Here is a 26,498-nt window from a genome sequence, read left to right as displayed (position 1 = left end):
GAGTAAAATCATACGAAGTGTGGATGAGACAGGCCGACTGGCTGGGAAGAAGAAATGACATAAAGCTCATTTAGACTGGCCAGCAAATGGATATCATGTTCGAACCGTTCGAAGGCTTTGCTCTTCGCACTTGTGCGTTTCGGAGGTCTCCAAGTTAAGAAATACTCAACAGGTTAGTGAAGAAATAGGTATTTTCTAACTGGATTTGCTGGAGTTCGTTAATAACAGGTACATACACCTGTATTGAAAGAAAACGACTGGTGAAGTGTCAATATCCGGATGCCGGCGGTGTGGAAATGTGTAAATATACAGAAGAAAAGGCTTAATCACCTACGTGTTTGCCCTCCCACACCTTCCATGGCGCTTGTCAGCAGGGATATAACTGAAGCACCCTTATAACTTTGTGCTGGCAGAGCTCGATCTTTTCATATTTCGATATTAAAAGTATGTACTGAACGTAACGTGAACACGGGTGGTTTGTACGAAGGTTGTTATTATTTTGATCATTATGTCTTTCGGTCGTGGGCTGAGCAGCAGGTGGTGTAAGGCTTAGCGCTGTAGCCTAGGGTTAGTTTAAGGATGTTTGTTCAAATCCCTCCTCCTGCTTTAGTGCCCTTCTGGAAAGTATTTACCCTGAATTCCTCCAGTAGAAAATACACGACTGTAAGAAGCTTAGTATACAAACCATACATTGTCAGTCACTGTGGTGAAAAGCATCCGCTAAATGAATATATAATGTCTTATAGTTTTATTGGTCCATATACAGTATATGTTGAAAACAGACAGGGACTTTCTCTGGTTCGTCATGGGAAAATAAAAAAGCATCTCTGATGCCTTTATTTATTTATCGTAATTTGTTTGTGTAAATGTCTATATGGGAATGTACATTACCTACCTTCCCGTGCCAGAATTTTAACGGCTTGTCAAATGATGTTTACAATTACTACTCAGTGCACAGTTACAGGACTGAATAGACTAATTTGTCTTTATGGATCTGTCATTTTTCTAAAAAGCTTTATTTTCCAGATAGAGAAAGAAAGAAGGAAGGGGAAAAAAAGCGTCATCTGTGGTGCCATAAAATTTGAGTGTGAGCAAACACGCTGCTCGCCAGGAATTTGTTTTAAAATGCAAATGAGTCAGCTGATCAGCGATCAGCCCCTCGACCAGCATGAAAGCAATGGAAAGACAGTGGCAAATTTCCTCCTGTGACCTTTACCTCCCGCTTACACCTAATGCAAACTTTGAAGTGCAGGCCTTGCAGCTCGCTGGCAGCGGTGGAAATAACACACCCCTCAAAAAGTCTTTGAAAAGATGTTCTGGCAAAAAGGTCATAATGCTAAAAAAAATGCTACGGGGTCATAATGCAAAAATAAGGCTAATTTTAACGCTGATGGGGAGGGTTATTTTGCTTCTAACCTGAAAATTACGATGGTCAGAAGCTGTTGCAATTTCAAATTTTCACGCTCAGATTGGCTGAATATTTGTTCAGCCTGTTCTATTTTGCATGCCTCCTCTTGGTGTGTGTTACCTCCAGTTCACAAAAGAAAACATGCCTATGGAACATACTGTATGTCAGATTGACTTTAAAACCGTTACACCTTAAAAATTCTGGCATTCGTTAGCTTGTTAGTGAGGGATATTATAAGTTGAGCTCTAGTATTGCTTTTACCCAGTGAACTACATGGACCTTTGCATGGGCTCACAGATCACCTCTTTCATGCACTTCCATGCACCCCCGTGTATAGAAATGGAAGATAGTCTTGCTTCAGTAGCTTCATCTAAAACATCGCATGTTCTCCAACAGAAAATTTTAATCCAAATCCCCATCGTGCCTCTTCTGAGCTTAAAAAGCAGGTGTTTGGGATGAAGCCAATCGATAGGGATTCTCAGCCATTTAACTTTGCCATGGTCCCGCAGCCTCAAAGTCTGCCTTGGCAAACCTTCTGCTGCTCACTTAGATCAAAAGGCATTTTCCATCTGCAGCACAATAATAATAAATACATTTTCTGATTTAAATGACATCTGACTTGTTTTTTTGTAGGTGATCTTCTTGGTTATGTTTCCCTTTGTGTCAGAATAACTGGAGGAATAAGGAAAAAGCTGAGGGCTGTGGAAAAAGTCTATAATCATCTATGTATACATTTACATTTATTTATTTAGCAGACGCTTTTCTCCGAAGCGACTTCCAACGAACTCTATGTAGTGTTATCAGCCCACACACCTTATTTACCGTGGTGACTTACACTGCTAGATACACTACTTACAATGAGTCACTCATCCATACATCAGTGGAACACACTCTCTCTCTCACTCACACACTATAGGGGAACCTGACCAGCATGTCTTTGGAGTGTGGGAGGAAACCCACGCAGACACGGGGAGAACATGCAAACTAATCATCTATCTATGAATGTTTACCTCTGATAACTGGTAGGGTTGCTCTTCATAGGTAAACACAACAGTTTTTGGAACCCACTGCCCTCCATTTCTACAGCACTCTGTGAACTACAACTGTATGGTGCACTCGGGATGTTCTGCCTGCAAACACCCCGGGAAAAAAGAACAAGCAGGACATGAGGGAACCCAAACAGAAATCACTGCATACTACAGAATCCCTGGACTCCGTCTTCTTTCGTTCTTCTCATTGCTGCTCACAGAGTTTTGTTCTCCTGCTTTACTAATGAATATTCATAAGTAGACAGGCTTTGGCCAAATTTGGGTTCAGAATGTACAAGAGTTATCACAGTTGGTAGCATTCTGACAGTGAATGGAATCTGAACCACAATGTCACTGCAAACGAATAACCATTATTATGTCCCTTTAGCTAAAACACTTAAGGTCTGCAGCTGGGAGGCAAAGCTTTCTTGCTAAGTGCAGTTATCTGGTTACCGCTGATAAAGAGTGCCCATTTCAAATGGCAAGTGGCCACCACGTGGATTCCACTTAGACAAGACCCGTTTGATGTTCCAGATAAAAGTTCAAAACTTTCTGGTAGGGAAATTGTCAAATTTTAAAGTTTAAATTTGCGTGGTGTGAAAATATTCATTTATGCACGAAACCCTGACCTATTAAGATGTGTTGTGGCCTTCAGACCATCATAAAATCAGCAGGTTCATATTAATCCTTCCTCTTCTACATTTTGTTTAGCACCCTTTCGATGTTTAACATCAGTTATTGCCATACAGAGACGCAAAATATGTGTGATGCAGCCTCACATAAATTTGAATTTTGACATGGAAAATAAAAGTTCATTTATTTCAGCAAAAAACATAAAAGCCCCTGAAAATACAGGCATTCCTGAATACACACACACACACACACACACACACAGAAAACAGCCATGCAAACAGTGATTGAATGGGGTGTTGCTGTGCATGAGCTTGCACAGAAACAAGTGTTGAAGATGGATGGGTCACAAAACCCCTCCCCATCCTTACACATGTCTGTTGTTTAGGAGTTTACCATCCTTCCATGTGGTCCAGGTGCAGACCAGGTCACCTGAGGGAGTGGGGCCAAGAAGGGTAAAGGAACAGCAGATCAGAAACCATACTGCCAAGTGAAAAAGTAAACAATAGTAAAAAACATAGAAACAATGTGAGGAGTATTAAGTGACCTTAGTGTCTTTCTTTCTTCTGTGATCTATGACTTCATGCGATAACTTTGACAGTTAGACCAAACTCGGGTCGGTGGTATGGCTGGTTCACTCTATCCATCTTTCATTGCATCGTTTTTTTACTTCCTCCCACTTCCACTGAATGACTGAGCAAGCCATTATACAAACAGCTAAACCAACACATGGGTAACAACATCTGATTGTTTGTTTGCATAACAAAATGACGGGAGATCAAAAGAGCAGGTTTCACACGTGAGAAACCAGAGATCATTCACACAAAGCAGCCGTTTGCTCGCAGCTATGGTCTAGGGGCGGGCGTCATGTCAGCAGTCCGCGTGGCCAGCTGCACACACATTGCTTGCCTGGATTTATAAAATACTTGAATTTTATTCTTGTGTTCTTCTGATGCAAAAGTTTCTCAATGAATGCATTCAGACCTTAGAGCAGACCACACGACAGGCAAGCAGAATATCTGAATGTTACTCGCCTCTCATCTTTTAGTCATGCAAGTAAAGCAGCCTATGAAAAAAGTAGCAGAACATTTACTTATTTAAGAGGCTGCAGAGAGTCCGGGGCTGGATTCCCTGCAGAAAACTGATATTTGTGTCAGGGTAGGGTTGGGGGGAGAATGGGTCTGCCTGTAGAGGACTTTGTAGAGAGAGCCGTGCCAGGCCATTTACAGGGGAGTTTAATCCCCAGAACAACAAACTCGGGCGCCTGAAACCTCCTCTATCTTGTACACATTGGTGGTTTTTTCAAGATTCCTGTATTGCCCCTCCATTGGAAAAGCCCCCCAACATGCCTGATGGATTCTGCCACTCTCAGCTCAGGTTCAGTAAGCTGAACATCCCCAACAGTCCCCTCCCATCCCTCCAATACTCAGTCTCTGTGCGGGTGAGCAAGTGCTTACCTTCTATTCCTGGCCTCTCAGCTTGGCTGCTCCATCTTGGTTGGGCTTGACCTGCAGCCAACAAACACACCAAATTATACATAATTGCAAACAAACACATTTCCAATTTCTTGTCAATGTGAAGAACCAAGGGTCTGCAGGCTGAGGCGGGGGGCCTCACGATGTCAACATCAAGGTGCAACTCTGAAATCACAAGTAAGGCTGTGTACTACTCTGGTACTTGGGTTGTGTGGGGGGTTGCAATGAAAACCCTCCATGTCAACGTGATGTCAAAATTGCTTGTATAAATTTGAAATTAATGCACAGGGAGGTCTTTCAGTGTAGAGGCCCAGTTCAAATTCTGCTCTTGTGGGGAGCTGGCTGAACGTGTGGATCTGCAGGTGAGCGGACCGTGCCAGGCCACAGCCAGCTGTCCATCCGTAGCCCCTCACCCCGCACGACTATTCTCCTTCGATCCACCTGTCCAACACACATCACTATGTGCTGTCCATGTGCACTCCTGAAACACAGGACACATAGCAACCAGGGCTCAACTCTGTGCATCTGTTATTTGGGTATTATAGAAATTAAAATCAAAAGCAAGACCTGACATTCTGTAATACACAACATCCGTGTACTGAAACACCTGTGTTGACTTGACACAAATTCTGATGAGAGAAATTCTGTGTAGCAGCTCTCATTCTGGATAAAGAGTGATGCGTTTAATCTCAAAATCGTGAAATAATACCTCGCTTATCTACGCGCAACCGAAATCCCATTTATTGTATAGTCCCAGCCTGCCAGTTTTGCACTCCATATGAATGTTAAAAACAGTGGAGCAATTTTTTTAGAACATCTGAGAATTCATCTCAGTTTTTCAGGTACAAATTGGTTTAACTTTCTGCGGACTCAGTAGCTTGCTATAGAATAAATTGCTAAGGTGAATTTATCAACAGGATTTGGGATGTAATGCATATGGTATATGGCCAGGTTAAAGCCCGCAGAGAGTACTGTCTTCAATAACCTTCAAGTTAATTCAGGAGGTTACACTAAACTGTGCAATGAAACAGATGAGCATTTAGCAGTACTTTGCTAGTACTTTTTAGTACTAGAAGCACTTTTTGTTTTTCTGTTTTCTGGTGGGGGAACGTGGTGGTGCAGCGGGTTTGGCTGGGTCCTGGTCTCTGCTGGGCCTGAGGTTCAAGTCCTGCTTGGGGTGCCTTGTGACAGACTGATGTCCTGGGTGTGTTCCCTTCTCCTCCAGCCTTGAGCCTTGCATTGCCAGGTTAGGCTCCAGTTTGCCATGACCCCACTTGGGACAAGTGGTTTCAGCCAGTGTGTGTGTGTGTGTTTTCTGGTGTTCCCCTGGAACTGTGAAGTAACCTTGTTACTCATTGCCTCTGACTTGTCATCTGTGAGGCTGAGCTTTGCTGCTAAGGGTACTCCAAAACTGTTGGGAAATGTCTCTCCTCCACTTTGTAGGTTAAAATAAATTTATTTTCTGTAGATTAGAAAGCACATTTATGTGGCCCACCCTGCAGGTTGCTGCTGTCCACCTGTCGGATGAAGGTAGATTTTTTTCTCCCTCTTCATCTTCTACCCTGGTGAGCTGAAAAGGTGAGTGCCCCGACGGCACTCCTCTAATGATATCCTTTGCTTTGCCCCTTTGATTTTCTAGACCTTCCGGTCTCATGTTGTTTTCCGGGCAACATGCATGAAACACAATCTGCATCTTAGGCAATGTGTAGATCTTTGTTTCCCATGGCCCGGCTCAGCGGCACCAGAGAGTGCTGGGAAAATGGGGGTGATGTAATGTCAGTTCACACTCAGGTGTGTCGCTGCGGATGACATCAGCAGGTGCTTGCACAATTCGGCACTTAAAGGGGTGTTTTGACAATACAGAAGATCAAAAGGTAGTCACATAATCCAACAGAATCTGAGAGTGTGGACCAGTTTTCAAACAGGTAACTAAAAAGCAAAGGAATATTTTTGTGCACACCTTCAGAGGAAATATTTTTTCCTAAACAGGGTAGTTATGGACTAAACTTCTGTATAATTGCCTGAAATGCAACCTGTTTGCAAAAAAAGACCATACAGTTTTGGTCAGAAATAAAACTGAACAGGCATGTTAACCCTTCACTATCTCACAAGATAAGACACTGTTGACCTCAGAGCTAATTATTATTTGGAGTGTTATTTAAAGTCCGCCTTGATAAAGTATTCTTCAAAAGTCAGTTTTTGTTTCCAACCAGAAAATTAAAATTTCTAACATAAATTCTTTGCCACAGATAAATGCAGAACAAACCCCAGTTAACGTCCTTTCAAGATGTCCTTGAAGAATGCATCAGTAAGGTTACAGGTCACACTTGTCTCTAAATCAATGAAGAAGTCGAGAAACTTCACAGTAAGTTTCATGGCAAAATCCAATTCAAGTTAATAGCAGAGCGCTTGCATGACATGTTCTTGACCAAAGAAGAACAAAAATGAAAAATAAGGACAACCACAAAGACTCAGTTAATTATAAATTAAAGTGATTTATTAGCAAGTGTGTCATTCTGAATGTCCTCTTTTCCTGGTCAATAAGTTTTTGTCTGCCTTAATCTGGATCTTTTGATTGCATAAAAATTTGCAGTGAATTTTGCTTTTTAGTTTCGAAAAAACATTATGCATTGCTCATTGCAAACCATATGCGTGGCAAACACAGTTCTGAGCAGCCTTGAGATTCTCTCACCTTTTTAACCCCAATAAACTCTACCGGTTTCAGAACTAAATGTTTATAAAGACTTCCTCTTTATGAAGATTTGTTATCAAACCTCACAGCTTACAAGAGTCAACCAAACATGGATCTTTTGAAACTTCCTAGAATATTCCATTTACATGCATACATATGTTTATATAAAAGAACTGAAATTGTAACACTTGATGAATAACTAAGCATTCTGGAAATATTTTATTTGGAACCTGAGACAGTAAAAGGAATGGCTCAGATATTTTATGCAGGCTTGGGCAGAATAACTGGTGTATTCATAAATAAAAATAGTCTCTTTTATAGTGTGTTACCAGTGATCTTATTAGGGACTGGGATGCATCTAAAATGAAAAACTTAGACGTCAGATGCAAGTTTGTTTGATGTCTTTACTCTGAGGTGGGATGGACTTCTGGTTTTGTCTCCATGGCAGTTAGGCTGGAATATCTATATGAATGTGTGTGTTCCTCTTTATTTATTGATTCTGACTAGAACCTATTACCAGATATGACACAACAGACATGACTGTGCTCTGCTGAGTATATGTATTTTTGCATGTTCTCCATCAGTTAACACTGCTTAATAAGCCCACTGTCTGCTCAAAACTGCCAGAAAGCCTCCTTTCCACTGTGGTTGTAAGTCTGTCACTTGACCCAAGCTGGTTCTTGCAAACTAGTTCATCATTGCAATTATTTTATTAGTTAAGGTTATTTTTTCAAGGTAGAACACATTTACAAATCTTAGCATGCCAAACCAGTGATTATGGTAAAGGGTACTATACTATGAGGACAGTACAGTAAATATAGCACGAGTAATGAGTACAGTAGTGTGAAGTAACAACTGGATGAGAAATTGAGGCAGAATTAAATTCAGCACGTATGCAATCCACTGTGGACTGAGCTTGAGACTCCTGACTTGACATGAAGCAATGGTGTCCCGAAGCTTTGGTCTCATAGCCCTAAGAATTTGTCTCTTAGCTCCGATATCCGGTAAGGCAGATGTTGCAAATACCAAAGAACAGCACTGCCAGAGTTGTGGGTGTTCAGGTAGAGTTTACAAGGGTGGTGTGGCTTGACCTATTTCTGAAATCTGATTTTTGGCCATTATGACAATTAAATGACAATTAATTGTCACAATGGCTGAAGGACCCACAATGTGGTCTGCCCAACCAACAGCCAACATGAGGATGGATAAATGTGTAACTGATACCTACGGAGAGGCTTGTATGAAGGAGTATGAAAGATATAAAAAGTTTAGACCACATAAAAGCCCATGTGGAACACAATAGAACTAAAATAAACTCCATTCCAAACGATGCAAAATGCTGCTATGTCCAATTTCTGGTGCTTGAAAAATATATGCGGCAGTAGAATTTCCCCAAAAATACATAAAAGCCGTTGAAAGTGTAACAAATTTGGCAAGGTGGTACAAGAATGTCCGAAAGAACACCGACATCCTCAAACCAGGAGAGGTGAATAGTAAGGAGTGTGCTTGAGTAATGGCTTTTGCTGCGTTCCCAGCCTCACGCCTGTCAGAAAGCCCCTCATCGCAGGCCTTGCCGTTTCAGTAAGAAGTTAATTTTCTTAAGGAAAAGAGAGCGCGAGAGAAAAGATGATTGATCTTCCTAAAATAATTTTGCTGTTGTGGATTTAACTGATTGTTCTTGCGTACTGTAATTAATCTTTCTGGGCACAATGAAAGGATTGGGAAGTACTTCAAAGAGGGAGAGTATAAATGATCTGAAGAGTGCAGTTTTTTGTCCAGTCTCAGTGTGCAGCAGATTAGGCCTCTGCCACTTTGCCAGTTTTTCTTCCCTCCCTACCTAATGTGTCAGGCTCACAATGTAAGGGGAAGAAAAACCAATTTCCTTGTTTTTCAATGAAAGCAGGACGAGAAGCCGCCGTAGCAACGTTCTCACTTGCAGAAGAACAACAATTAACTTCGTTTCTATACTTACGTCTAACATTTTGAGCTGTTTTTGTAGGTGAGCTGGGAAAGCGATGACAGGCTATGCTAACATGAGAAGTAAAGCCTTCTGTCCACTCAGTTATTCAAAAGACCGTCAACAAAACGCCTATTTTGTCTCCACGCACCTGAATTGTGTTTGTTATGTCACAATCCAGATTTTGTTTCTGACAAAGATATGGAAGGTATATCGATTGTTTTTACACGTTTGGCAAGAAAATTCATCTTTTGCTATTGCCTACACCACAAGCTTACGCTACAAAGAAGTTGTTGAGTCAACTGTCTTTCTTACACTGTAAATGTTTCCACCCAATCTGCATAATGGATACATCGAATTTTGATAGATTTGGTCACGTTTTTGAAACTTTTCACACATTGCTTCAACCCACTTCTGCTTGGCACAGTAACTTTTTGCTCTGTATTTACTAGTATGCTTACATATCTGTATTTTCATCATTTTCTGATTGTGTTTCTGGGTTTTTCAGACCCAGTTCTATTTTGTTGTTGAAAAAGGAAGTAAAGCCTTCTGGTCAGTTTGGCCTCCTTTTCAACCTACACTTTTCTTGTGAACGCACTACTTTTATGTACATGTCAGTGTTACGGTTTTCATACTAGATTGGATGCTTAAGAACCGTTTCTGTTACTTTTGTGAATTGCTTTTTTATAAGTATGAAGAGATTATTATTAAAGCTGAGGTGCCATAGGCAGACAAACAGAATGACAGCCTGGAGCTGCACAAATCACTGAAGAGCAGAACACAGATGCTTCTTTGGTACAAACTATTAAACTCCCTCGGATGAAAAAAAAAAAAACGCACACAAAACTGCCCTCCAATCGCATGGCAGACATTCTGAAAATGTTGGCTTTATAAAGCCGGCAGGAAAAAGGAACCTCCATGAAGCAATCCCCCATTCTAATTATAACGTTAGGCCCATTAGAGCGATAAGCTTTAGAGCAAAGGGGGTGCTGGGGGGGCCCTATACCTGGACGACACTTTAATTACATACAGCTCCATCAGCTCATTAGATAAGGCAACAGATAAAAACCTACTTATTCAACAAGTCCATTCCACAGCTGCGGTGAAAATAGCTGCAGGTAGACCCGGTGCTCTCAACGCATATGTTATTAGAGCTATGCAATGCTTTCTTTTATAGTGTCCCTTCAGTGTCTTTCAAGGAGATCAACACTGACTCTTAATATTAAAGCTTGAGGCTTGAGGGATGATTGAGCATCCCTCAACAGCTGCTATGATTATTCTGACCAAGTACCTGTAGCTGTTAGCTCGGTATCTGTTTTGAAGTAGGCCAGGGACCGGCATGCTATCCATTAAAACTCATCCTCAGTTGCGTCAAACACCACTTTGTTTATAAACAGTTTCTGTTTTTCCGTCTCGTTGTACCGATCAAGCGTCAAGCCAAGAAAAAAAAAAAAAAGAAAACAACAAAAATAAAAATATCAGTGTTCATTTGACTAAAATACAGACACTCGGAATTTAGGACGCCCCCGAAATGCGCTTTGCAAGTTTTCAAGTGAACTGCATTGCTTTCATTTTCAGAAGTGCCACCGCTGCTTCCATCTCCCTGCTCCCTGCCCCCTGCCTCTCCCGCGCCTATTGCTAACAAGAAAGCTCACTCTGCCAAGGTGGATTTGAACCTGACATAGCTGAGTGCAATTGGTGTAAGTCGCGCTCTGAACGGGGAGATGAATAAATGATGCCCCGCCTTTTAGTCTGCGCGCTCAACGCTAACAAAGCGATCTGGAGACACTTTGAGGACGCCTAAAGACTGGGCTCGTGAGGCGGGGCTGTTTGTTTTCCTTAATGGACAGGCGATCAAAACGTGCATCTACGAAAAATGCGTCTGTCTGTTCAGAAACGATCTCGCTTTATTGCTCCAAAAGGGAAAAAAAAAACATTTCATCTTTCCCCCTTTTTAAAAGTTTTAGTTTCTGATAAAGCACTCTCCGTATCGGCAACTTAGGGAAGGCTTTTTTCTCCTAAAATGACAACATGTCACCTATATATAGCCTTTAAATTGCGCTCCGATTTAACTCTCCCTCACACGGTGTGTCACACGCTGATGCTTCTGACAGCTGCCAGTTGAAAGACGCAAGCTTCAATGCTCTAAGGATTGAAATTAACTTTGTCATGCCGTTGAGGGCTTGATGTATGCTAATAAAGGAGCAGGAAGAATGTACATGCGCTTGAAAATTTGAAAGCGACAGAACCTTGTCAGATACAAACTCCCGATACATCAAAAACCAGCGCCACTCACAAAGTTTCTGACGCCTGATCTCCAGTCACAGGCGGTATATTTGGCAAGAAGCGGTTCGAATTCCGAAGTGTTACACATCGAGGAAAGGTAGGGTGGAATGGATGGAGCAGTTCTCTTCTCCAGAGAATATGAGCGCTTCATACTCTGAGAGGACTAAGATAAACCTTGATGCTACAAGGATCACAGTCTTATAGTCCTCCTATAAGGTACCTGAGCGCTTTGACTGTGAATGTAGGTGAAGGTGGAGCTGGGTAGACTGTCAGGTCTTTGCTTTGGGAATTAGGCTGCTCCCATGCCATGGAAAAGGTCTACTCCAGCCGGATTACGAGGAGAGGCCTACGGATCTGTGGTAGAAATCATCACATAGCTTGCCACATCTCTGTCACAATCACTAAGGGTCAGAAACCCACTCTGGACATAAAATAAGCTACTTATTGCGTGGGTGTGACACATCTCGGAAACTGTGTTGCAAGAAAAGATGTTTTTTCAGTAAATTGCCCACATAAGTCAACCGAATGCGCAAGTACACATCTGCAGAAAACTTCCAATTCTTGTATCTCCTCTGCCTAAAGTCGTTCCCCTCTGCTCTCCACCTGAACAGAGCAGTGGAGAATATAAAACACACGTGTCTGATTGGCACGCACACGGCATCGCTCATCTGGTCCTGATCTGTGCTCTCGTCGAAGGCCTGTCAGTTTTTAACATGACAAAAATTGTGGCTTAAAAGCCTTCAAGTGGGGACCAAGGTACTAAAACGTGACTCCGCCCACACCAAGGTGCGAAGGATCACGAACAACGAGGATTAATTCTCTTTAAATTTGACATGGATGAAACAAATGAGATTAACGGAAATTAAACCAACACCCATAACTGGGTCGCTCTTCTCTCAAGTTGAGCAGGTACAATAATATTCTCCGTTACTCTAGTATTTGTTTTGCATTATAAAACAAACACTCACACAGACACAAGCACACATAATATTATGTCTTCAACAGACGCATGGAAATACAAGATTACCTCTAAATAAGTCCACATATTTCAGTTGGAAAACCATGGTTCTTGTCCTTTTCCATCCTTACTTTTCTTTGCTTGTTAAAGCTGAACTTTAACTGTATTTTTTAGTTCAAATTTTATGGCTGGTGCACCAATGATTCCTGGAAAAGAGTCTGGGAACCTTAGTTTGAAGTCTGGGGGAAAAAAAAACATATGTGAGGGGTTGTATTACAAAGACATGTGCTGGACGATAAACTGGGGTGGTATCACCCCGTGGAAGGGAAGCCGGCCTTTATCTTCACTGCAGTGCCGGCAGATGCTTGCTCCAGGCCGTATCTTCTGGGTCGAATGGCAATGGTATGTCGGTTTATGGGGTGGGAAGAGATGGGCTTTCTTAGGGCGTCACTTTCAGAGGCATGGAAGACATCTGGTACTGAAGGGGTGGCCTAGCTAAACACTACCCAAAAGTCCACTTCATATTTCTTTCGTTTTCCTGCCTCTGAGAAAACAGCATAAAGGCAGTGATGCTGAGACATTTGTTGACTTGATGTTTATGTGTGTGGTCAGCATGGAGCGTACAAGGGAAGTACATCAAAACACTAAATATCAGGGGCCAAATGCACCAGCTAATGTTCAGAGGGAAAGTCTGGAATATTCTGAACAATTTTCCAATATATGTCACATAAAAAAACAGTAACAATCAACTTAAAAACATAATTACTTTTGAGCATACCAAACCTCTTGTGACAATATGAGTGTTGTTCTTGAAGCAGTACAATACTAATATCTAAGCAATATCTAAACACTAACGGATTATCCATACAACTCCCAGTACACAGATTCATCTTTTTAAAAGATTACTACGGTAAGCCAGATGAAAGAGTGATAAAGGTATATGAATTACAAGTTGTAATTTCACTGAAAAATAAAAAATAAAATTATTATTTAATATGTGAGAGACTGAAATAAGATGATCAGGAAAAAGAGAATGACCCTAAATCAGGTCTCCCAAGAATCAATATTGCACATCTCTGGAGCATAAATGTACTGGTTCCAGGTTGCAACCTGTATCAGAGCTTTTAGGGTTCTTATTAGTCCCAGGATATGCTGAGACTTCCAGGTATACAGTTCCTGCCAGGCAAGAATTACAGGAGCCATGGAAGGTTTCCGCACGGTGACTCGAATGGAGAGTAAATCTTATGAGATACTAATACTGCAGGAGAACTAGGGGAGGCAATGAAAGAGGTTTAGGGTCTTACACGAGGCATCCTAGTGAGGATAAGGTAAATGTCAGTGTCTGGATAGCTGGATTTAGTACACAGTCTCTCCGGTATTGGTGCACGTCATCTACGTCTTGCTGATTCACCGTCAAGAGTACCTGAGCTTTGAGAGCAATAGTAATAGGAATAGTGGGTGTGTCCCCTCCCCCTCCGGCCTTACGCCCTGTGTTACCGGGTAGGCTCCAGTTCCCCGCAACCCCATATGGGACAAGCGGTTCTGAAAGTGTGTGTGTGTGTGTGTGTGTGTGTGTGTGTGTGTGTCAGTGTAATGATGAAGAGGGGTCTCACATTGCCTACTAAGACAAGTTCCTATTCTCAAGAGTGCAGAGCAGATAGTAATGCCTTCCTGCATCTGACAGCTATGAAGGTCAGTCTGAGGTGACTTGGGAGGAGAATAGCTCACAGAACATTTCCTCATTTTGTGGGGGCCTGTTAAAGTGGCGACCGCAAGGCGGCTGCTCCCTCTGAACCTGACAAGGCCTCCTTGCCCCTGGCACTCACTCCTGAAAGCTGGATTTCAAAGAATTCAAAAAATTTGCAAAAGGCATATCTGTGTCTTACAATCAGGGTTGGGGTTGGGGGGCCAGAGGGAGCAACGTATCAGGTTTACTCAGAAATACTCTCCTTTTCTTCCCCTCAAGCAGGGTAAGGCTAGTAATAAAGGGCTTCCTGTGCTTGCTTCTGTTTCTCTTGCTTATTTCTCACCAAGTGTGGAGGGAAAGGGGGAAGGAGGTGGTGAGGGGGTGCAGACACTGTGGGTCCTCTGCATCCCCCGAACAGGTTATGCTCTAGGAAGGGGAATGAGCGACAGACAGGTCAAGTGGATGAACTTGACAAAGAAGAGCATAGGGAGTGTCTATCTGTAGGCCGTGGCCAGAAAACCGGCGGCTTAACTGAATTTTATGCACTGCTCCAGAAAAAGGCTTTACTGTATTTCCTGAGTGAAGTGAAAAAAGAAAGTGGCCATAAAACCAGCCTGCAATGGCAGCACATTGTGATAGGAATGAGTATAATAAATTCTCCATCGCAATGAGCCTGGACGCATGCAACATACTGTATCTCATCTGCCTTTCTCAGCTTCATCTCTTGACAAATCTTCATCTGTTGACATGCTGTCACGGCAAGCATTTATGCTTAAACTGCGCCTCGTTACATGGAATTGCCCAACCTTCACCGATTCATTTGTTGTCGCGGCGAATTAATTACTGTGATTTTTAAAATGCATCGTGTATCACTTTACGTTGAAAATGAGAAGAGTTTATCCTCTGAAGCACTGAAAAATTGCCAGCGGTGGTTTTTCGGTAACGTCAGGCTGGAGTTGGAGTTCTTCCCTGAGATGAGGGTAAGCGTAGAGGAACATGCAAATAACAAGCACCGCAGTTATGTTGTGCTCCTTTGCTGGTAACAGTGCAGAGTTCTCGCTCGGAACCAGAAAGCAGGTGTCTCTAGTAGGCATCTGCACACCTCCTGATGAACCATTCCTCGTGGACAGCAGATAGCTAGCGCTTCCACACTGCAGATGCTAATGCGATGCAGGGTTTGCTCTTCCCTACAAAACATGTCACTACCAATTCATTACTCAAAGGCCTCAGATACTTCCTCAGTTTTTGTTTGATCGTGCCACAAATAGCACAGAGCGGTGTGGTGATATGCTAATGATGGAGGTATTTTAAGATGCTGTACTTTCATTCATAAAAGATTTTGAAAGCAGTAAGTAGCTAATATATATTATAACTGAACTCCACGGCCAGACTTCTTTCACAGACAGGTTTATGGGTAGAGCTCCAGGCTCTACTGCTTTGACTCTCACTCTTCACTTGGATCAACACCTTGTAAGGATACAGCCCAGCATTTCTAAAAATACCAAACCTGAAAAGTGGCAGGAAGGCTATCTCCTTTTCTGTCCCCAACAGAAAGCGCGAGCGCTGGCTTGCAGCGTCCATTACGGACCTTCCGACTACGGCTTTCACTTGGCTAAGCCCACATGGGCTGGTCAGATAGTGCAGAGTCCTATCATTAAGACGCTCACTGAGTAGACCATGGAGGCCGAGTGCACGTACTTAATTACATTCAGCTAAAGTGCGTGCACGCACGCTTATGTGCGCGCGAGCACACACACACACACAGAGAAGAATCCCCAAAGCCTTGCGCCACACCAACTGTTTGCTGTTTAACAATTCACCCTCTGATCTAATTCTCATTTTCATAATTATGGCGCTGCTATTCAGGAAGGTGGCTGCATTACCGTACATTACAATTCTTCTCGTTCCACGGTGCAGGCAGGAGAGGGAGGTGGACGCGAATACATTACGATCTTTAGTGCATCGCGGTTTGCCGCTCATTATGAGTCCCCAATGGTCCGTGGGCTTGGGTGCGTGGATGGCAGCAGTGGTGTTGATGCAGATGAGGAGCGCGTGGGGTGTTAGGCTGTGGGGGGGGGGGGGGGGGGTGAGGTGGGAGCCAGTGTTTACAATGCGAAGCGGAGGGGCCCCCCTCTGGCACAGAGATCAGACGCTGGCCCAGCTCTTGCCTTTGAACTGCTGCACTGCGTCTGATAAGCGGCCATGTGGGTGAGTCAGGAACACCACATAACTCTATGCATTCCTGCCGCGCCGTCCACCCCGAGCCCCCACCCCCTCCATCCAGCCAACGTGCGGTCATGCTGCCCGCTGCTGCCGGGAGACCAAAAGCCCCTGGAGCAAGGCCGCGGGGCTGGCCCGCATTTGGCCTGTCCCCCCCGCTTTACAGAACAGCCTCCCACTGGAAAGAGCCATCATTAGCGCAGATGGCAGCGTTTACCTCACATAATAATGATCATCCCCAATTTGTTTACCTAATCGCCCTCAAGAGTGAATCATCTAGTCATACTAAATGTTAGATGGAAACCCGCTAATTGTCTGCTGTTAATGGTTTAATTTATGGAGTATTGATTACAGCCTTGTAGCGTACAGCAGAAGCGAGCTGAAGCAAGACGAGGAACCACCTTGGAAGGGCGCCTGTGACCAAGTGTATGGACTCTGTACGTGGGAACAATGGATACTAAAGCATCGCACTGCCCTTTTGCACAAATTGTTACGCAGATGTGCAACAACGTCTAAACGGGATGTCTGCTACTGTACAGCTTGTTAACTATGAAGAAACGTTACTAAATTGCATTGTCACAATTTTGTTTAGGCTCTGAAAAGCAAAAGGTTTATTTTTTTAGTTTTTCTGCAGTCTTTAATTTTTCTGTAGAATGTTCTCTGTGGGGGGGTGCGGTGCGGTGGCGCAGTGGGTTGGACTGGGTCCTGCTCTCCGGTGGGTCTGGGGCTCAAGTCCCACTTGGGGTGCCTTGTAATGGACTGGCGTCCCGCCCAGGGTGTGCCCCCTTTCCCTCCCCCTCCGGCCCCCCGCCCTGTGTTGCCGGGCTAGGCTCCGGCTCCCCGCGACCCCTTATGGGACAACCGGTTTCAGCTGATCTGTGTGTATGTGTGTGATGTTCTCTGTATGTTTCTGTAAAACACAAAGCCATCTATGAACATGTTTTTGCAACTTTTATTTCACTTTTGGGGGGGTGCGGTGGCGCAGTGGGTTGGACCGCAGTCCTGCTCTGGGGTGGGTCTGGGGTTCGAGTCCCGCTTGGGGTGCCTTGCAACAGACTGGCATCCCGTCCTGGGTGTGTCCCCTCCCCCTCCGGCCTTACGCCCTGTGTTACCGGGTTGGCTCCGGTTCCCCGTGACCCTGTATGGGACAAGCGGTTCTGAAAATGTGTGTGTGTGTGTGTGTGTGTGTGTGTGTGTGTGTGTGTGTGTGTGTGTGTGTATTTCACTTTTGAGATGTGCTCCATCACTGGTAACTTTCAGCTTTTCCGTAACATTGTGATTTTCTGACACACTGTTTTAACTATTTCAGACGTGCGCAATGTGATGAAAACTATTTTGTCTGTTGGCGACGACATTCATTTTACACAAGGAATTAAAGAAAGCGGTATTTTGTGTAATATAGGTATGACAATCTAAAATGAAGATGTTTTTCCAGGCTTAAACAGACATTTTTACCATCTGTATGCACTGCATAGGCAAAAAACAGACAGTCGTGCTGTATTTTAAACAAGAAACTGTGTCTTTTTGTGTCGTCCAACAGCTTCCTTTTTGAAGGCCTGGTTTTCTCCTAGCAGCAGAATGGACTACTGAATTTCTGCATACAGCTTGATTTCATTATCCATCCAGGATGTCACAGGCAGTGCGGCTCATTATCACTCAGACATAGAGGGACGCCTAAACAGGATGTCAGTAAATGGCATAATGAATGCTGCTGAGTGACTCTACGCTGTGGAGCTCCAAGACAAGAGGTGCAGGATGACCAGGATCTTATCAGGCTAGACCGGAGGAGCGCGTTGGCCACTCAATGTGTACATGTAAGGTGGGGCGAAACTATCCTCCACCCATCAGTTGGACCCGAAAACAGAAGGTATTATTTACTCTAGGATTTTGAAAAGTCTTTCTTTCAGGTGCTGCTCTCCTCTGTGTGATTCTTGGATTATTAAGGAAAATATTCCCAGACAGGAGCTGGATGAGAGGGCAAAGATACACACATAAATATTCTGAGACAAATCTGAAGATGAGACTTGAGTTTTTGAGTTTCCTGGGTGGTCTTCCCATTAAAGAGACTGTAAGTTGACTTAAACCATTCTAGAAAGCAAGTCACACATTTGAGGATCGTTGAAAACGGCGCGCCCATTTCTGCTAGCTCACGAGGAATTCTTGAAATGGGGTGCACCATAATGCTCCCGAGAGTTAGATTAAAGAGAGTCCTCCTGATGACAGCAAGTCAGGAGCATGACCGCTTCAAACTACATAAATCGCCAGTGCTGCTTGGCCCAAAGGTCTAGATGAATATATTTGTCTGTTAGGGTAGGATTACATCCAGAGCACTAAATTATGGGGGCGCCCCTCACGTCGTAGAAAGAGCTGGTCAGGCACGAAGGCGACGGAGGTGGTGATGGGGGGGAAAGAAAAAAAAAAAGAAATTTGAAAATAAAGAGATAAAAGAGGTAATCTGCCCCATTTTGAATCCAATCCTCCGTAGCTTTCCATTTCTGTAAAAATCCTTGTTCTTTTTTTGCGGTTGCTGCACCAACAATGTATATTCCGGGAATTTGCCCTTTGATGTTCACATCCAGTAACTGACTTAAAGCGAGGAGGAGAAGAGACAGGGAGATAGAGACGGGGGAGAGAGATTTTGTGGTTTGCTTCTTTCTCTCCCTGGCAAGGCATCTGACGTCTCACTGCAAAAACGAAATTCTGTTTCGCCTGTTAAGGCATCCGTCAAAAACCGCGCGCGGTTTTCATTCTCGGCGGTGGCTGTGCTGCTGTGAAGGCCGCTTACATGGTTTTCAAACAATAACAGTTCAATGCATCCCCCTGCTCGCTCTGCCAGGGCCCGCACACGCCAGCGCATCCTTTATAAATCCTTGAACCGACTACAAACACAAAGCATTTACTGGGGGGAAAGAAAGGGCCCGTTCGCGGAGCGGTGTAATTAAAGTGGATCTAATGCTGTTTCATATAGGTTGAAACGAGGAGAGCAGAATTCTCCACTCCTCGTCGCTTTCTCGTTCGCACGCCCTTTGGTGGACACCAGCTGGCTTTTAAAGGGAAACAAAATTATCGCGAGAACATTGAGAGCTGAAATCATTAATTATGACGTTTTCGTGACATGGGTGTCAGCTGCGGAGTGCCACAGGGTGTCTTGTTCGACAGTTCATAACACCAAGGTCAGGCAGCAATCCAGAGAGCTTTCCTTCTTGTGCTGCTGGTAATCCCAGGTTTTCTCAGTGCAGCTCTCATGATTATGTTTACCTCTTCTGTATTCCTTATAATAGCGTTTGTCATGTTTAGGTGGCAGAGTGGCACAGTGGGTGGTGTGTATGCTTAGATTTGATCCCCTCCACACCATGTGGAGTTGGTGTGTTTTCTCTGTGTTTGCGTAGGTTCCCTCCCACAGTCCAAGGGCGTGTGTTTCAGGTGAATCGGTGACTCAAATATTTCTTATTGTGTGTATGTTTCGGTGAATGAGTGAGTGTCGTTGGCTTGCAATGGACTGATGTGCCATCCTGGGTGTACCCTACCTTGCCTAGCATCCTACACTTCTGGGATAGGAAATGAGCCTCCATGATTCATGGGCCTGTAACCTGAAAGTTGTTGGTTTGTATCATGCATGAGACCCTGCTGTAGTGCATATACACACAGACACACACACACCGTCTGAAACCGCTCGTCCCATACAGGGTCACGGGGAGCCGGAGCCTAACCCGGGAACACAGACCGGGGGGGAGGGTGGGGCACACCCAGGACGGGATGCCAGTCCGTCGCAAGGCACCCCAAGCAGGACTCAATTCCCAGACCCACCGGAGAGCAGGACCCGGTCCAACCCACTGTGCCACCACGCCACCGCATCCCCCCTGCTGTAGTACCCCAGAACAAACAACAGCACTTATCCTGCTTTGCTGGCCAAACTTGTAAGTTGATCTAGTCCTTTTTAAGTGCAACATGGTGTAATAGTGGGATGTTTTAAAAACACATATGAACAGTTCTTACAAGACAGTCACTTTAGTTGCGATCAATCATATCGGTGCTGAAAAATGTAACGGCTGAGTGCTATGTGGTACAGACAAGTGTTTTGACTGTGCAGACACAAGTTTTGTTTTCCGAATATGAGCCCAGTAGGGAAAAGTTTTGTGACATAATTTTTTATCCCTGTGCCATGGCACCTGCTGCCACCCACCCATGCTCCGCGCACCTTGATTTGCCACGGTGCTAATTACTCATAATGAAGATGCGTTGTTCTTTTGCCCCCTCACCAATATTCTAAGTAGAGTCGTCCCATAGGGTGAACTACTTAATTTTATCCAGGCCTAATATATGAGTAATCTGAAAACCAGACCATGTCAGAAGTGACTCAGAAGAGCATACAGCACAGCAATATTTTGCTGTCTGTCTTAAGCTGGCAAAATATTTTAACAGCCCTTTTCTAATGTCTACATGTAGTTACATTCCATGTTGAGCGGTCCGGGGTTGCCGTGTTCAAAAGGACACGGTGTAAAAATTAGCAGTATTCAGCTGAATTGTACCCGATCAGTGTGGTTAGACATCTCCTCCCTGACGCACACTGGTTGACCCTACAATGCCAACTGACCTGTTGAACAGGAGCTGAGACGTCTGGAAAGGTTGGACAGTGCTTGACCCCTGGGCAGCGATGTGGAACTGCTGATGCGAAACAGCAGCTCATGTGGTGTCACAGCTCCTGCTCCCCCTGACAAAAGAAGAAGATTTCGGGGGGTGACTACTCTGAGGTCTCCGCCTATCACAAACAGGGTTTCTTTTAGAGAAAGAGCATCTATGAAAAAGAGAAATTTACATGTATTCCTTTAGCCGACACTTTTCTCCAAAGCAACTTACAATGCTATAAATAGAAGTTCACAAAGTCTAAAATGGTCCCGAGTCTCCAGCAGATTCAGTCCAAATGTAGCCTGCTGCCATTCATGTCCACCAATACATTAATTTATACTGAATGGTGTGAGAGCTGAGCACCAGTAAAAGAGTAATCAAAGTGAAAGGGAAAAAAAAAAAAGTTTTTTGCTTGTGGAATGCAAAGCATTATCAAAAAAGCTGAACTCAGTGCTTTACAAACAGTCCTTCCCACAGGCAAAGTTATCTTTTCAACTGTGGCTGCTATATGTTGCATTCGATAACTGAAAATACACACACACACACATTTTCAGAACCACTTGTCCCATACAGGGTCACAGGGAACCGGAGCCTACCCGGCAACACAGGGCATAAGGGGGAGGGGGCACACCCAGGACGGGACGCCAGTCCGTCACAAGGCACCCCAAGCGGGACTTGAACCCCAGACCTACTGGAGAGGAGGACTGTGGTCCAACCCACTGCACCACCACACCCCCTGTAACTGAAAATAAAAAAACCATAAAGTCCAGTGAAAGCCTGCTCGTGGTCTGCTCTCGCAAACACATGTGTACTCACTCATGGGCACACACACGCGCACCCAACACACACAGCCAACACCCGCACTTGCTGACAGAAAAGAGACTGTGGGGAAAAAGTACACAACCGCTCAAGGAAACCTGCAAGCGAGAGGACACAGAAAACTGGCACTAACAACCTAACACAGGGAAACACTTGTGATTACATCCTGCCTTGACAAGCGCAGAAGGACAACCAACTGTAGATGTAATGACAAGCCATTAATGCGGAGCAGCCCATGTGGAGATGGCTGTGTGCCCACGACTCATCAACGAGCAGAATGCAGTTCAAGTGGACGGTGGACAGACAGTGCATGGTTGCCAAAACCATAAAAAAGGAGAAATGTGTTGAACTGGACCAATGACTTCCTCAAGCAGGCTAACAAGTTTGAGAAATGGCGCCCTGCAGCACCCGTTTCCACCATCGACGCTTTTGATACATATCACAGCAAAGCTATAAGTCAGAAGTCTTGAAGCAGTTGCGCGTAAGTGCATCTATTTATTCTTTTTACGGTATGTGGTCTTGTTGATCTGACCAACTGTTAATGATGACTACGGCTCCCGGCCCTCATCGTCCAAAAAGCTACCTTGGAGGATGAACGGTAAAGGCTGTGTATTACAGCTGGGGCCATAATAAATGCTCTCAACACTGGAAATCCAAAGTTTGTCATTGTTATTTATTTCGCTGACTGCTGTGTCGAAGGCAGCTTAAAACGTGTAACGGCAGCTTACAATGATTTACCCATTCATACAGCAGGAGATTCTTATGGTACCAATTCAGGGAAAATGTCTTGGTCAAAGGTACGAGAGCAGGAGTGAGATTCAAACCAGCAAACCTCAGGTTACAAGGTAATGGCTCTAAATTCTCCATTATCTGCTGCCCTCTAATATGGGTTTGCCCAGCTCACTTTCTACAAGTCTTCCACCCCAATGGGGCATGAATCACCTGTTATATTACTTAACCCTGGCATTCACTGTCCTCATTGTCCTCCTTCACATTGTCTGTACTTGACTGAAAGATGTCGAATTCATTCATCTTACCTAAAATAAGCAAATGAAACCAAGAAAGAACTTTGTATGTCAGATTTAAATGTAACAGACAAATTATTTAATGCAATCATAACATTTGGAAAACAGAACATTACTCTTCCAAACTGTTAAAACACCTAGAGAAATAATTACCTAAAAACCTGAATCAGTAGAGCTCCCTTTGCTGCTCTGTACCCTTTCAGTCGTTTCCCAGCATGCCTGTCTACATATTAATCAGCCATTTTTTGCCACATTCCACAAAGGCGCCGCAGGGAACGAATACCTGTGAGGAAAGATAAGGTCTCAGCACCAGGGTTTAATATGTATTCCATTTTCAGAATTCTGTGTCATACGCTGGAGAATATCATGAATCTTTGATGGGCCATGTAGCCCGGAATGTATGGATTCATTAGCATGTGATTTGCTGTTGTTGTTGACTCGGTAAACAGGAAGGCTTTTGTGACCCACGTGGCGGTTAAGGGGCGTCCCGGGTTTGACGGGCTTCAGACTCGGAACAAAACACCCCCAGTGTGGGGCTGTGGGGTGGAGGCTCTTGTGCTCTGTGTATATGTGGAGGAAGAACCTGGAACAGAGAAGTGCCGGTGTGGATGAAAGGGCTGTGAAGCCAAATCGCTTTATCGACACGCAAACAGCTCCCATACTGAGGGTGGGCTTCAAACATCAGTGCGCTTTCTGAGAGCCACCCTGCAAACTGACATCCACAACAAGGACGATGTCTGGCTCAAGCCTCTCTGGCTACTGTAATCATTATGGCAATTTCTCTTACAAAACATCAAATGCTGTAATGTCTATAGGAATTTGCATTGAGCCTTTGATCTTCGCAATTCAAACAAAGCATGACGTGGTATGCAAAGAACCATGAATGTTACACCCCTGGCCAAGCACTACTTCTACTGTGGAGATATTTGGAGGGAAAGGGGGAGAGATGAGAAAAGAGAGGTGCTGTACATAATTGTGATCTTTCATTAATGCCACTGAAGCGCAAGGGCGTGGCATGACAAACTTCACGGTTATGGAGATGAAAACAGGCAACAACTCGGAGAAACAAACTACTGCTACGGTTGCACTTTTCAGATGGAGGCATGTTGGTTTTCCTATAGCACATTAACAGTGTTACAATAAGCAGTGGGAAGTGTAGTGGTTAAAGCTTTCATCCCACACTCAAAGGAGGTAGGATTGAATTCTACCTCCAGCTTTATTGCCATCGAGCATGGCACTTACTCTGAATTACTCCGGTAAAATTACCCAGCGGTCTAAACAGGTAGGCCGTTGCAATTACTTTAACACTGAGAAAAGCGTCAGCCAAACAAATTAATAATAGAGTAAAAGACATTTAAGAAAGCCAAGGAGGATTTGATGCTAACTCAAAAACTCTGTTTAATTTGTAAAGAGAACGGTGTCTGGTACAAGGTACAATAAGCATTAAGGAGGAAAATATGGCAATTCTGAACATTTCGTTTTAATTTCTCACACGATGCATCTTTAGATTCTCTCAATGGAAAGGTCTTCATCTTTTTTCAAAAGCAATTTGGCAAGATGTATTTTCTCTGCTTAATCGACAAAGTGGTTTTTCTGATGCGTCGCGTCTGGACTTATCAGCTGGTGATGATCATGCCTTGGTAATTATAACTCTCTCTCTCTCTCTCTCTCTCTCTCTCTCTCTCTCTCTCTCACACACACACACACACACACACACACACACACACACACACACACACACACACTTGGAAGAGTGGCCTTCAAAATGCATGTTTCTGTAGAAAGTTGTAGCTGGAATATCACATTTTACTGAGGCCTGTTACTGTATCCTAGCAGAGGATGGTAGGAAACCAATATTAATCTGTGAATATGTTAACATATGTTTGTGTGGAATGCGAGCAGTACAATACGTGAAATTCTAGTTGCAGGGTCCAGAGAGAATTATGCAATTTAACCCCATAGTAACCTCACTTTTGCAAGATACACACAGTAATGAGCATCTTCCAGATAGTGAAACCACATCTCACATGCTCGCAGGTGTACAGTATACGTTTATGCACACAAATGTGTTTTTCTGTACATACTGTATTTATAGGTGTAATGATGTTCTGGTGCATTGTTCAGAAGCCCTTGTTAGAGAATCTACGATGCATGTCTGCATGTAGGGAATAGGATGTGTTGTTTTTAAGGGTATCTCACAAGCGCAGTCCTGGGTGATCATCATGGCTGATACAGGGTGTCTTGTTCTGTCCTCCTGGGGGGTAGTGTGTGCATCCAGCATTGGTTTCTCCACTTCTATCCTCAGTGGAGTACTGCACCCTCTGGACACCGCAGCCATCCTGCACAGAAAACACACACATCCACAACATCAGCAGTGTAAAGCACAAACCCAGGTGCACAGCACCAGGCTTGATGTACTGATGTTGTTCTCTCAGCAACGACCGAACTACAATGCATACGAAATGCCAGCCGTGTCTTTGTTACTGCGCATTTGGTGGATGGTGATGCCAAGAACACAACGTGTCACAGTGAAAACCCATGCATAATAATACAATACATTATTATCGATACATGAGGGAAAAGTCCACAGGTGGCCCTTGTAATATTACTTTGCTTGCCCTTTGGATGACTTCACTGAATGCCAATCCAGGTACTGACCTTTGGCACTGACTCATAAAGATAGACATTTCAGCTTTATTTCATCAGCACATTAACAGGGAGCAGACTGCAACATCATAAAGAAGAACATTGTTAAAACACAGCAGGAAGGACTGATAAGATGCTAATATAACTCAATCCATTTCAAGGTTGTATATATCTATGACTTCCCTCACTTACTTTCGGTTGCAGCTGACATAGTTTAATAAATGGTTCCTAGCTACTAGAAGGCTCCTTGTAGCGAGCTGTTGAAGCAAAGGTCAGTGGAGAATACAGGCTTGTACAACGTTAGACAGATGCAGAGTGTGATTGCAGAAGCTTGGTCAGGGCAGCACTCAAGAGGAACATGGAGGTCAGGCTTGGTACTGTCCATATCTAATCTCTTCCCCCTTCCAGGGCACTAAAGCCCTTGAGTCTCATGTGTAATCAGTAGTTTTACTCTTCACAACTGCTATATAACCCTTGTCCTCTCAACAGAACATTTCCAGAGTTTTATAATGGAGTCATTGATTGTGGTGACTAGGGTTTCTCATGGGTAGGGGGGAGGGTTACTGCAATGACAGGTTGAGATCATCCCTCACAAATGTAAATAACCTTGCAATCCAACCCAGGATTTTGATTTAAGACACACTCCTGCCATATTATTTTGAGTTTGCAGAAAAATGTGACTATGGGATGTACTTGGGAAATTTCATGTTGAGCTCGTATATGTAATACTTTATCACAAATTTTGTGAAATATCTGAGGGGAAAGAACTCAGCACAGAATTTATTCTCCATATTGGCAATGTCTGCGAGCTCTGTAGAAAATGGATAAGTTACACAGGCAAATGTTTCAAATAATTTAAACTATTGCATATCTCATGAATATTGCATTCAGACTAAGGTAAATGTAAGATGGTTATCTTTAAACAGATCTGCAATACCCTTAGAGATTTGTACGAGGACTTTGATGACTTGGGCTCGGACCTGGACTCAACGTGAGAAAGGATCAGTTACAACGTAGCAGGGAGGTATGCATTTTAAGTGG

General features: G+C 43.8%; 1 protein-coding gene across 5 annotated transcripts in view; it reads right to left on the bottom strand.

Moving 5' to 3' along the window:
* Positions 1-26,498, bottom strand: part of axin2 (axin 2 (conductin, axil)) — an 88,426-nt gene that overhangs the window by 27,403 nt on the left and 34,525 nt on the right. For 4 of the 5 annotated variants that reach the window (XM_029246695.1, XM_029246697.1, XM_029246698.1 and 1 more), the window contains 4 exons: positions 25,011-25,150; positions 20,936-21,052; positions 4,524-4,574; positions 3,438-3,498 (listed from right to left, as the gene is read on the bottom strand). The gene's annotated coding sequence lies outside the window, so the exon portion shown is untranslated. Of the gene's footprint in view, positions 1-3,437; positions 3,499-4,523; positions 4,575-20,935; positions 21,053-22,964; positions 23,101-25,010; positions 25,151-26,498 lie in introns of those variants that run through there. The other variant, XM_029246699.1, reaches the window with a different exon arrangement.

The sequence above is a fragment of the Scleropages formosus genome, chromosome 20, assembly GCF_900964775.1.
Source record: "Scleropages formosus chromosome 20, fSclFor1.1, whole genome shotgun sequence".
NCBI classification, from domain to species: Eukaryota; Metazoa; Chordata; class Actinopteri; order Osteoglossiformes; family Osteoglossidae; genus Scleropages; species Scleropages formosus.
This window is presented reverse-complemented; position numbering and strand designations above follow the sequence as displayed.